At 45.2% G+C, this 5,977-nt stretch overlaps 1 long non-coding RNA gene across 1 annotated transcript; it reads right to left on the reverse strand.

The window, feature by feature from the left end:
• Positions 1-378: 378 nt before the first annotated feature.
• LOC108289600 lies at positions 379-3,163 on the reverse strand. The gene is made up of 2 exons (XR_005196937.1): positions 2,752-3,163; positions 379-549 (listed from the first exon to the last, which is right to left on the reverse strand). It is a non-coding gene; the product is annotated as an uncharacterized LOC108289600 (long non-coding RNA).
• Between the last annotated feature and the right edge of the window lie 2,814 nt (positions 3,164-5,977).

Here is a 5,977-nt window from a genome sequence, read left to right on the forward strand (position 1 = left end):
AGATGGAGTCTTGCTCTGTTGCCCAGGCTGGAATACAGTAGCAAGATCTTGGCTCACCTCCGCCTCCCAGGTTGGAGAAATTCTCCTGCCTCAGCCTCCTAAGTAGCTGGGATTACAGGTGCATGCCACCACATCTGGCTAATTTTTGTATTTTTAGTAGAGATGACGTTTCACAACGTTAGCCAGGCTGGTCTCGAACTCCTGATCTCAAGTGATCTGCCCACCTCAGCCTCCCAAAGTGTTGGGATTACAGGTGTGAGCCACCATGCCCCACCAAGGGTGGGTCTTATAAGAAGAGTTACACAGACGCACAGGGACAACGCCGTGTGTATTAGTCTGCTAGAGTGACTGCAACAAAACACCACAGACTGGGTGTCATGAGAAACAGAGATACATTTCCTCACCGTTCTGAGGGCTAGAAGTCTAAAATCAAGGTGTTGGCAAGTTTGGTTTCTCCCGAGGCCTCTCTCCTTGGCTTGCAGATGGCTGGCTTCTCACTGTGTCCTCCTATGGTCACTTTCTGTCTGTTGTCTGTGTCCTAATCACTTCCTACAAGGATGCCAGTCATACGGGATTAGGGTTCACCCTAACAACCCCATTATAAGCTAATTACCTCTTTAAAGGCCCTATCTCCAAATGCAGTCACATTCTGAGGTATTAGGGTTTAGGACTTCAACATATGAACTGGGGACTGGGACACAGTCAGCCCACAGCACCATGTGACGATGAAGGCAGAGATTGGAGTGATGTGCCTGCAAGCCAAGCCTGCGCTTGTGATCCTCTGACTCTCTGAAATCTGTCTCTGCAGCTCCAGCAGCTGTCTGGCAGGGACAATCAGACAAGTGCTGGTTCATTCATTCATTCAAGTTACAGGTCGAATGAATGAATGAATAAATTTAAACCGTAAGTGATTTAAACCGGAAAGCAGATCTCACGAGGCAATTTTGCACTCAGCCTTCACTCCTCCAGGTAGCTGCAAATCATGAGAAAATATAAGTGTGTGCACAGTCCAGTGCCTGTCTGACAACCCTGCTCGTAGGAGGACTGGGTTTAAGGAAGATTTCAAAATGTAGGAGAAGGGAGAGAAGGAGCCGTGTGAAGCAAGGGGGCCGCAGAGTGCAGAGCTGCATGTTAGGTCAGTGAACAGCAGGCAGCCTTTGTCCCTGGTGGGAAGCACTCAGCAAGGGACTAGTGGCAGGGAGCCGCTGAGAGGTGCCTGCCTTTTAAAGGGAAAATGTAATTTGTAAACAATCAACATCTTAACAAGCTATAAGCAATCAGCCCTGACTTCTAGCAGATTTACTGATGCTCGAGTGACTAAAACTCACAATGTTTTTCCCAGCCAACTTTGTTAATTTGTGGCCCGTGTTCATTAGGTCAAGTCCCTGGGGTTGGTTTCCCTCTCCGCTGCTTCCAACGTAATGATGCCAAGCTAGGGACCCGATCACTTCTCCATCCAGAACGGGTGCGGGCCCAGGGCAGCCCAACCCTGCCTTTCTCCCTTCTTCACCGTGTTACAGGCTGGCCTCATAACTAATAGGATAGGATATGTTTGTTTTGTTTGAAAATTCTAGCGTTTCAAAAATCACCCATCATTTATCACTCATCTGAGATGAGCAATTGTGGGTCGATGCTGGCTGGATGCTTTTCCTCCAAACCCCTCCTCTCTTTACCTCCTCCCACCTCCCACCCCTCTGGGGAAATCAAGAAAAACAAGATTCTACTTGTCCAGGCCCTCCGAGACTCCCCGGAATTGCTGGAATCGTCACAATAAGTGGCAGTAGTAGAACCATATACAGGACTGTAAATACAAACTGCTCTATGGAGTGGCAAAAAATAATGAAGTAATTAGGTGAACTATTATCAGCACCTGTGACTGATGGGTACAAGCACGTTTCTGGCTTTAGTATATTGTTATTTGTCAGGAACAATGCGAAGATTCTGAAGTTGCCTAACTTACTGTCCTACGTCCAGCTTCCCTCTCCCGAGAGCCCCAGTCACCCCAGGTGGGTCGATGCCCAAGTCCAGCCTGCGGAAATGCGCACTGGGGAAATGAGAGTCCTGCTTTGCAATCCATTATGGGTAATACCATTTTAATTAGCAATTTATGTGAGCCTAAGAGGTGCTACTTCGTGTGCTATTTCTAGATTAACCATGGGGCCCATGGACAGGCAGACCAAGCCATGAGCCCACGTCGATGTAAGACAATTGAGGAGATGGGGACTTGCAAAATAACTCAGAGTTGATTCTCAATACAAATGGCCATTCAGACGCTCAGCCTGCATTCTTGTACAGCAGACGGCCCTGTCTTCTCCTTGAGATTTCTGAAGTGCCCACTTGCCAGAAATCATGGTAATTTGATGACGATAATAATAGTTAGCACACATTGCATCACTGTGCACCAGGCCCTGCTTGAAACACGGCATTTGTACTTCCTCATTCATTCCTCACAACAACCCAGTGAGATAGATACTGTCATCATCCCCAGTCAACAGATGGGGAAACTGAGGCACCAAAGTTAAGTGACTGGTCCTACGTCATGGAGCCAGGTTTCCAACCCAGGCAATTTGGTGTCAAACTGTACCTCTTCATCTTCTGTTCACTGCCCCTGCTTGGTGGGTGCCCTCCAGAGCTGCGGAGGGCATGTTGACAGCGTAGCTGGAACAGGCTGAGCACCAAGGAGGGAAGTGAAGAGGTAGAAAAAGCATTGTGCTAAAAAACAAGGCCAGAAGGCAGCCTCTCAAGGCTTACCCTTGGACTTGGGAGGATCCAACACTTTCCTGGAGCAGGGACAGGCAGGGACCCAGGGACAATGGTTCTGTATACAGAGGTACAGATCACAGATCCCATCATTCTCTAGAGAAATGCATGACATGGACAGGGTAACTCCATGTGCTGAGACACACACACACACACACACATACACACACACACACACACACACACACACATGCTTCTTCTAAGCTTCCTTCCATCTAAAACCTCCCCCGGCCCACACACATCGGCTGGTTCCTGAAGGATTTGGTTTTTAAACCAAAAGAGTTGGTTGCATTGCTAGCCAGGTGATTATGTTTTGCAAGTTATGCTTCCTCCAGCAGCCTGAGTTTTTACTTCCACCATCCAGTCAATATTCCCAACTTTGCTGGATGACGGAAGACAAGTTACCCACCCCCTGGGACCTTGAGTTTCTCATCTGTAAAATGGAAGTAATGACCCCACCTGTGAGGATTCAATGAGTTAATAAATGTTAACTGCTAATTATTATTATTTTAAACAAAGGAGGAGTATCTGAGAAGCTAAGGATGCTTAAGCTTTAGGGCCCTGTCTTGCAAGTTCCCTCCCTCAAGGCTCTGTATTCCATATCAATAATTTTGTCTTTTTTTTGAAAAGAAGTCTCGCTCTGTAATCAGGCTGGAGTGCAGTGGTGCGATCTCGGCTCACTGCAACCTCTACCTCCCAGGTTCAAACGATTCTCCTGCCTCAGCCTCCCAAGTAGCTGGGACTACAGGTGCAAGCCACTATTCCCAGCTAATTTTTAAATTTTTAGTAGAGACGAGGTTTCACCAGTTGGCCAGGATGGTCTCCATATCTTGACCTTGTGATCCACCCGCCTCGTCCTTCAAAAGTGCTGGGATTACAGGTGTAGCCACTGCGTCCGGCCCTGTATTCTTTTTCTTAAAGAGAGCACTGTTCCCCCCAACCCCCGTGCCCACCACCCCTAGGATTGTATAAGCTTCAGGCTCCTCAAACCTGGGTCTACCCCATGGGGATTAAGGCAAGGAAGCACGTGGCTGGGCTAAATCGCTATAGCTCTGCCTAGCTCAAACACGCAGAACTTCTAGATAGTAGATCTGAAAACACATGTGAAGGACTCTGCTTTGTGAACAGGGGCACAAACTTCTTTCTAAGAAGACGACAAGCCATAGAAGACAGTATTTGCTAGACACATTATAGGGTGACCAACTTGTCCCCCTTTGTCTGGGACTATACGAGTTTAAAAGCTGAAAGCACCACGTCTCGAAAATCTCTTCCGTTCTGGGCAAGCTGGGTCAGTTTATCACCTTCCTTGTTGAGAAGCATGTCAGTGCTACTCACCACAGGGCTCCCAGTTAGTCGAGTGCTTGGCATGTGGTAGGTGCCCAGTAAATATTTGTTGAATGAATGGAGTGTAAACCAACCATTGGTACCTCAAGGGCTCAGAGGAGGATGAGTGCACAATGATCTAAGGTGAACAGGTAGATTTCAGGGAAATTCCGCATGAAAAAATAAGCCTGTGATGGCGAGATTGGATCACAAAACGACCATTTTTGAAAGGAAGGTTGTGGAATGTGATGAGGGGAATCCCCTAAATGCAGGGTGCTGCTTAGACCTCAGGACCGTTTCTGCTTACTTTCGTGTACCTGATAACAAACAGTATGTCTTCCATTAGAATTTCCACATCGTCATTTTCCCCGCTTGGAAACAATGCTGAGTGCAAGGCAGAACCTTGAATACAAGCTGAATCCGGTGTGTGTGTGTTTGGTGGGGGCAAGGGGGAGGATAAATAGTGCCCCAGGCAGGTCGGCAGTGGGCTTTGGGCATGCGGTGAGCTGCTCGGGCCCCAATTCCACAGGCTGTGTAGACTCCAATTACCCAAGGACTTAGAGATCAAACAGCCCAACTGTGCCTCACAATAAAGGAGGGGGTCTTAATTTTATTCCGCACTACACCCTTGCAGCCAGATCGTGCAAAACAAGGCCTTGTATTTATGTCTTCCTGAGCCCCAAGCCTCTCTGAAATTGTCTCAGGTTATCCCAGCAACATCGCTACAAAGTGGACAGAGGATGAAGTTAGATAGTCTAAAGAATCATGCGATTTCTGCTGGACTGGTCAGAATATCACGGCAACCACAGATGTCTTTATCAAAATCTCACACTCCTGCTTTGTTGAGGACAGAGCACTTTTACATGTTATGTATTGTTATTTTTAGGTAAATTTTTAGTGGTGGCATGTTGGCTTGTGGGGAAAATAGTTTGCATTGGTCCTCAGCTAGGCTTCGCATATGCGCAGGGAACTCTATATACAGAAAACAAGAAAGCCCCGACAACGCCGATGGCTAGAGACTGGGACTTTGCAAATTTTATTTTTCCCCACTCACAAAGTACAAACAGAATTTGTAGTAAGGCACAATGCTGCCCAAATTAGTCTGATTTCCTTTTTAACTATAACGATAGCTAATAGGTAAATATTCTAGAAAACGTAGTCATTTTGAACATTTGAGATTAAGGAAAGCAGAAAGATTTGGAATATTCTTTTTGTGTAGACATCAACTATAGGCAACGACAGAGGCCCAAGTCTGTAAATCTGGTTTATTTTTACATATGCGCATTAAAAAAACCCGTCTTGCTTTCAGACAATGGGTTTTTAAAATTTGAGAATAGTGCATCAAAATGATGAAAAATTTTAGGATTGTTTGATTTGTCACTTAACCCACAGAAAACCAAATTCTTCATCTTGCTACTTGTTCATAGCCTTTTATAAAAATGAACGCTTCAGAAACCTTAAATTGACAAATGCTTCTCTTAAAATAAATCACTCTTTGATGAAGAGAGTGGAAAATAAATGTTTGAGAGGTAGCTGAAGCTCTATCACAATTTAGGAGTCAGGATTATAGTTCAAAAGGCAAAAACTGATATCTTTTGAGGTTGAGCATTTTATACTGAATGCATATATTTATAATGGAAATTAACCTTAAGACGAAGAGGAAATGATCTTATAGGATTTTCTATTTTGGAACTAATAAGCAATATCATTTCTTATTTGATGTTCTTAATAAGCAGTTAACATGACTTGAAAGCAACATTTTTCAAGTACTGTATACATGCTACCATGGAAAACCAGAAAGGAAAAATGTTCCTGTCTGTGAGATTCCTAAACAATTTATCTTAATTTGAGTTGTTTACTCTCAAATACTGAATGTTCTTCCTGCTGTTCTGCG

The sequence above is a fragment of the Cebus imitator genome, unplaced genomic scaffold, assembly GCF_001604975.1.
Source record: "Cebus imitator isolate Cc_AM_T3 unplaced genomic scaffold, Cebus_imitator-1.0 Scaffold406, whole genome shotgun sequence".
NCBI classification, from domain to species: Eukaryota; Metazoa; Chordata; class Mammalia; order Primates; family Cebidae; genus Cebus; species Cebus imitator.